The sequence below is a fragment of the Ursus maritimus genome, unplaced genomic scaffold, assembly GCF_017311325.1.
Source record: "Ursus maritimus isolate PB19 unplaced genomic scaffold, ASM1731132v1 scaffold_27, whole genome shotgun sequence".
In the NCBI taxonomy this organism is placed as follows: Eukaryota; Metazoa; Chordata; class Mammalia; order Carnivora; family Ursidae; genus Ursus; species Ursus maritimus.
In genome coordinates, this window is record NW_024425230.1 from 32,996,423 (window position 1) to 33,003,996 (window position 7,574).

The following is a 7,574-nucleotide window of genomic DNA, read 5'->3' on the forward strand; positions in this document are numbered from 1 at the left end:
CTTAAGCAAAAGCTGCCTGTTTTCCTAACTTTGTACCTCAACCACAGCCTACACATAAAGTGAAAGAAATTCAGAGTTTCAGAGTTTAAGATGGAAGCAAAGAATGTCCCTGACTGAGGGTGAGCGTGTTTAGATCACTTGGTCTCACACTTGGTCAGTGTCCATGGCAGAGCTTTGGTGGCAGCTCTAATTCTTCTCTTCAGGAGGTTTCTAGAAGGCAGGTGACTTTCGGGCCACCCTCTAGCTCCAGACTTGGGCTCAGTTCAATTGCGGTTCCCATTATTTGTTTTCTGTGAGATTTCCCTTGTGGCTCTTTGTGTATCTTTATGATAAATCCTGTTTTTCTTAAGGCAACTGAATGGGTGTTTCTTCTAAGATAAGAAGCCTGAACAGAATAATATTCATTATAGAAAATTTAGAAAATACAGGGGAAAACAAAAGTGTTCTCTAATCCCACATTCCATAGCTGTTAACTCCTTGGTTATTTCCTTCCTTTTTTTTTTTTTTTTTTTTTTTTGAGTGTTTACTTCTTAAAATTGTGGTTTTACAACTTTGATTACAGTTTGCATGCCTTTTCAATGTACTGAGCTCTGTGATCTTATTTCTAGTTCAGAAGAAAATTAAAGTAAAGCCAAGTGAAATGAGAATAATTGGAAGAAACTGTGTAGGGACTATGTATTTTAAAAACATAGAGATTTAGTTTATCCTTATGAAAAGAACAGCAAAGAAACTTCTAAACTAAATGAGAAAGTAAATATTGCTTATAGTTTTTACAGTTTTCCTCTGTGCTTCTAATATATTCTGTACCTTGTAAAAGTTTGAATTAGAAGTTTTGTTAGGGGACAGACACATGAAAAAATGTTCAAAATCATTAGCCATCAAGGAAATTCAAATCAAAACCACACTGAAATACCACTTTACGCCAGTTAGAATGGCAAAAATAGACAAGGCAAGAAACAACAATTGTTGGAGAGGATGTGGAGAAAGGGGATCCCTCCTACATTGTTGGTGGGAATGCAAGTTGGTACAGCCACTTTGGAAAACAGTGTCCCTTAAAAAGTTAAAAATTGAGCTACCCTATGATCCAGCCATTGCACTACTGGGTGTTTACCCCAAAGATACAGACGTAGTGAAGAGAAGGGCCATATGCACCCCAATGTTCATAGCAGCAATGTCCACAATAGCTAAATCGTGGAAGGAGCCGAGATGCCCTTCAACAGATGACTGGATTAAGAAGTTGTGGTCCATATATACAATGGAATATTACTTAGCTATCAGAAAGAACGAGTTCTCAACATTTGCTGCAACATGGACGGCACTGGAGGAGATAATGCTAAGTGAAATAAGTCAAGCAGAGAAAAACAACTATCATATGATTTCTCTCATCTATGGAACATAAGAACTAGGATGATCGGTAGGGAAAGAAAGGGATAAAGAAAGGGGGGATAATCAGAAGGGGGAATGAAACATGAGAGACTGTGGACTATGAGAAACAAACTGAGGGCCTCAGAGGGGAGGGGGGTGGGGGAATGGGATAGACCGGTGATGGGTAGTAAGGAGGGCACGTATTGCATGGTGCACTGGGTGTTATACGCAACTAATGAATCATCGAGCCTTACATCGGAAACCGGGGATGTACTGTATGGTGACTAACATAATATAATAAAAAATCATTAAAAAAAAAAAAGAAGTTTTGTTAGGGGAGACTCAGTTCCTGTTGCAAGGTGAAGGTCTTTTGTCATCTTGATAAATTCACCTAGCCTTGTTGAAGCAGAAACTCAGTCTTGATTGGATTCAGAGATGCTGAGTTACACTGCAAGTTCACTGTGGTGTTAGGTGTCATCTTATTAATGTATAAGGAGAACTAAATAGCTGCCCGTGTCTGGTTACTTCCATCCAGTCTCTCCCTAATCTGGAAGCTAGTTTACCAGAAGCTTACTTGTCGAATTAGAACACTGGGGATGAATGGGAGGATGCAGATGTGTAAAGCCATGGTGTTTTGATGACTAGATGTCTTCTCCATATTGGATTGTTCCTGCATGGTCAGTGCCAGAATTGCTGAAAACCTTCGTTATCAGCGCATCTCTGCTCTCATTCAGGCACGTTTACAGGTACTTCAGCTGTGCCCCCACTCTCGGTTCAGTGATAACGAAGGAAATATATTATGCTGTCACAGTCCCTCCACCTCCTTGGGGACTGTGGAGAAGTAAGAGCTCTATCTTGAGAGGTGCTCCTTAAGGTTGGAACGAAGGACACCGTGAAAGTGGAACAGATTTCCTTTCTAAACAGGAGGGACGAAGGTTTGCCTGAAGTGGTTGCCTACCTCCTTTCACAACCCTTAGCAGCAGATGCTCCCCGTGACAATTAAAATGACTGTGCTGTTCTTAGGTTATTGACTGCTGCTTTGTCCTCGGAGACCAGGGAGGCCTGGGCACATTCTTGGTCAAAAGGAGTGGTAAGATCGATTTATCCGTATTCGCCAGGGGAGTGGCCGCAGATACACCAAGTTTTACCATTCCTGGACTTGATGATTCCCTGAGGTCTTGATTCTATTATAAAGCTGAGACATATTTTAAAATTTAATTTCCTTTAATATAACAAGGGAAGAAATTAATTTCTGGATTTTCTACATATAATGCAGTTTATGGGGAAGAAAATAACTATTGCTGTTTTGCAGTTATAGGATGTGCGAACATCTGTCATAATGTTAACCTTAAAAATAAAACTGCCAGGGGCACCTGGGTAGCTCGGTCATTTAAGCGTCTACCTTGGGCTCAGGTCATGATCCCAGAGTCCTGGGATCGAGTCCCTCATCCGGCTTCCTTGCTCAGGGAGGAGCCTGCTTCTCCTTCTTCCTCTGCCTGCTGCTCCCCCTGCGTGGGCTCTCTCTCTGTCAAATAAATAAAATAAAAGCAAAACTGCCAGTTATTTTACCAGCAAAAATGAGTTTATTTGAGAATAGCAGAGAATTACATTTCAGGGTAAGCAAACTGTTGCAAAACCATAGGGAAGTCCTGAGAACCGAGGAGAGGAACACTCTTTCATAAAGGAAAGGGGTGGGGGCAGGTAGAAGGGCTGTTACAAAAAACAAGTCCATTGGAGTAAAGTGGAGTTTGAAGTATCGCGGCTTTTCATTGGCTAAGTTGTGACAGTCTCTCCTTGGCTGGGACCCGAGGAAAACTTTTCTTGCTCCTGCTGAGGTAGTAGCTAGTAGTACTAATGCGCCAAGTGCGTTTTCTTGTTGGGTCCGAGGAGCGGCTCCCCTTCTGGCTTCCTGACTCTATTTTAGTGAGGCTTCCCTTTATTAATTTTCACTAAATAAATCTTATCAAATAAAGATTTTAGTCTGAGAGATGTATTCCAAATCTTGTTGCTTTCTTTGGTTTGGGCTTTCCAGATTTTATTTTCTGGCTTGGTGTAAATGAATGGTGAAAAGCCATTTGAGGCCAAAATTTACCATATATACTTGGGAATACTTACTATATAAAGAAAGAGTTTAATCTGTAAAGGGGTCAAACTTTTTTTTTTTTAAGCGTTGTTTTGTGTGTGTGTGTGTGTTTTAAAGATTTTATTTATTTATCTGAGAGAGAGAGCGTGTGCGTGAGCACAAGCAGGAGGAGCGGCAGGCAGAGGGAGAGGGAGAAGCAGGCTCCCGCCAAGCAGGGAGCCCAAAGCTGGGCTTGATCCCAGGACCCTGAGATCATGAGCTGAGCCAAAAGCAGACGCTTAACCAACTGAGCCACCCAGGCGCCCCAGGCGTCAAAGTCTTTAAGGCAATGGTAGATACACCTTGGTTTAAAATAGTGCAGTATCCGTACTTCCCAAAGAAACCACGAAGCACACCTTTTAGCTGGTTATTGTTAGCTCTACTAGTTCATTTACCACAAGTTTCCTTGAATAGTGAAACTCCTAATACAGTATGAAACAGTTTCAGACACATTTTCAGTTGGATAGTTCTTAAAAAAAAAAAACAAACACACATTAAAATTTTTAAAAATTTGAATTGAAAGTGTTAAAGGACTGTCATATATTAGATTTCTGCGTGCTTAAAGATTCCTCTCTTTGAAGGACGCAACTGTTTCTGACTGTATGTATATTTTCTTTTTTTTTTTTTTTTTAAAGATTTTATTTATTTATTTGACAGAGACAGCCAGCGAGAGAGGGAACACAAGCAGGGGGAGTGGGAGAGGAAGAAGCAGGCTCCCAGCAGAGGAGCCTGATGTGGGGCTCGATCCCATAACGCCGGGATCATGCCCTGAGCCGAAGGCAGACGCTTAACCGCTGTGCCACCCAGGCGCCCTGTGTATGTGTATTTTCTATCAGTTAGCCTGAGAAGCAATACAAAGCCAGATAACCATAAATATTATTTATATGGTCACCTTCTATCTGAAGTAGTTAGGTTTAGAAAGAATTCTTTAATTTCGGTATTTGTTAATTTCAGTTTATTTAGTCACTCAACAGATAACTTAATTCCTACTTCATGCAGAGAAGTGGCTAGGTTGTGGGGACGCAGTGTACTCCTTGCTCTTGAGGAACATGTAGACAGACGAATGGGGGAGACCTTATTACAACGCTAACACACGTCATCATAAAGCTACCACTCTACGTAATAAGCTCTATGAAGGAGAGGCATTCCAGAATATGTAACAGGGAAGGCCTGACTTGCCCTGGGAAGTCAGAGAAAGTGTCTTTGAAAAAGCTGAGCTGAGATCTAAAAGACCAGGTTATTGCTAAGTAGCACAGAGGAAGGGAAGGGTGTTCTCAGGTACCCTGTGAGGGAACTCGGTACTTCTGAAGAACTTCCCTCTGAGAAGAGATTGGAGGGCGGGAGAGAGAGTATCCAACTTCAAGATTATACTTCAAAGGTCAATAAGGGCCAGACCATGAAGAACTTTTGAGATCATGTTAAGGATTTTGATCTTGAGAGCAATAGGAAGTTTTTAAAAAGTGTCAAGTACAGTAAGTTTATATTGTGAAAGTAGACCTATTCGAATTCTTTAGTACTTACACTTTCTAACCATAGCTCAGCACCTTGGTGGTGATAGTAGAAGTTAGTAGCAGTAGTAATACTTAACTGCCATTTATCTTGCACTTATTCTGTGTCAGTACTTTGGAGTGTACCCAAGGTATAAATGTATTAACTCTAATTCTTCTTACTAGTGGGGTGGTTGATCTTTTACAGATGAGCATACGGAAGCTCAGAAGGTTTAAGTAATTTGACCAAGGTCATTAGCAAATAAGTGATCAAGCTGGGAACTCAGCGCAGGGTTTTCTGATGCTAGCCACTGATGGTTGGCTAATAGGAATTCACTCAGAAATTGTCCACTGTACACTTTCTGGCCAAATTGTACGTTCAGACAGGTTTTTAACGATGTTTTTAATAATGATAAAGTAATGCTTCTTTTCCTTTGATTTTTCACACCTAATTGAAAGAAAAAAAGCTTCTCTTAGTTGCCAGCAGATGGAGCAAGAAAGATTGATACTTGAATAAAGTTCTGGAATTCTCCAAGTTAGAAGTATGCATTCATAAGCAATTCTATTGAACTCCTATTAAGAATAATTGTTTATATGAAATATGTATATAATATGTTCTCATTTTGATTTTAAAAGTAAATGTGTATCTAGGTATTGAGAAGTATGGAAAGACAAGAAAAATACAAAGTTATTGTTCTATCTTAGCAGTGGTTTTGCTAAGTTATCTTTTCTTCTTTTCTACCTTTTTTTGGACATACATATTAGTCTTGTCTAATTTTTCTACATGAACATGTATTATATAGTAAAAAAATAACTTATTTGTGGTTTATGTGAGTAGTGTAAGGGCTATAAATGGTTTTTAAAGTGTTTGTTCTTTTAGTCTAAGATGCATCACCCATCATTTTAATGCATTATTAATAGACTTGGGAAGTCTTTTTCGTATTGACAAGGTAAATTTAGGCCATCACTTATCTGAATCTTTAAAATTCAGGGGCACCTGGGTGGCTCAATTGGTTAAGCGTCAGCCTTTGGCTCAGATCATGATCCCAGGGTCCTGGGATGGAGCCCTGAGTTGGGCTCACTGCTCAGTGGAGAGCCTGCTTCTCCTTCTCCCTCTGCCTGCCTCTCTGCCTACTTGTGCTCTCTCTCCCTGTCATGTAAATAAATAAAGTCTTTACTATGGCTTAAATGTAAGAAAATGTAGAAATAAAAATTATATTGTTTTAGATTCCTGGTTGTCACATTAATAAGAATATTGTGGAGTATAACAGAAAATTCATTATGAATAATATATTTGTTTAGTAGGATTCAGATTGAGAGCTGAGTTTATGGTATCCGCTTTCTCTTGCATCTATCTTATAGAATTGGTGAATAGTATAAAATCAAGTTACCACTTCAGTGGAATGATTACTAAATAATCTGTTCCTTTAATTGAAGCTTAAAATTTGTTAGTCTTGGAATTTGAATTTTAACTCTGTCACTTAGTAGTTATTTAATGTTGCAAGTTACTGAACCTCCCTAGGTTTCTTTTGCTTTATATGGGGAACGAAGATGGTAGTGAAAGCCTTTTTTGAGTTGAGGACTATGTGAAGTGTGTGTGTGTTTGTTTGTTTGTTTGTTTATTTATTTATTTATGAAAGATTTTATTCATTTATCTGACAGAGATAGAGACAGCCAGCGAGAGAGGGAACACAAGCAGGGGGAGTGGGAGAGGAAGAAGCAGGCTCATAGCAGAGGAGCCTGATGTGGGGCTCGATCCCATAACGCCGGGACCACGCCCTGAGCCGAAGGCAGACGCTTAACGATTGCGCCACCCAGGCGCCCCTGCAGTGTTTATTATTAACAGTAAATGTTAATTTATCAGGTTTGGAACCTTAGTTTTATTTTTGCCACAACCTCACTTCCAGCAACTAAATTGAACTGATTTATCCTCTATAGAATCCATATTTACCCATACCAATAGGTGCCGTAGAAACATCGATCCATCATGAACTGTACTCACCTACAATCATAGGCATCTCACACTATAGTCAGCTATCAGAATAATAGCCATGCATCACATAATTCTTTCCCTTTTGTTTCATTCAGTTTCTGTACTAATCAACTTTGCTGCAGAAACAACTCACAAATCTTGGTGGTTTATAACAATAGTACGTTACACATAGACTTTGAGCCACCTGTACAGTGGCTCTACTCCGCACGTTTTCATTATAAGACCCAGACCGAAGGACCAGTCTCTGTCCAGACCTGCCATTTGCATGGTGGTGAGAACTCAGAGGGTTGACTGAAACTCTTGATGGCTCTTAAAGCTTCTGCTCAGGTGTGCAGTGCGTCATGACTGCCAAAGCATGTCACGTGGCTGGGCTGAGTAGTGCATAGGGACAAATACTCTTCCCACTGGAAGTATAAGCAAGTTCTAAATCAGAGGCAGGAATGTGGAAGCCTCTTCCAAGGATGGCGGTGGTAAATAGTGAACAGTAACAATTTGTCTTTGTCACAAATGCCAACTTTCTTCTCTTCTGCTTACAAAATATATTTTTCCCTTTGTCAAGGGAAATGCCTCAAGAATTTCTTTCAGTCACATTACTTTTTTTTTTTTT

At 39.9% G+C, this 7,574-nt stretch overlaps 1 protein-coding gene across 1 annotated transcript in view; it reads left to right on the forward strand.

Annotated features, from left to right (window-relative positions):
* UACA (uveal autoantigen with coiled-coil domains and ankyrin repeats) overlaps window positions 1-7,574 on the forward strand; it is a 92,572-nt gene that overhangs the window by 24,650 nt on the left and 60,348 nt on the right. The window lies entirely within an intron of this gene.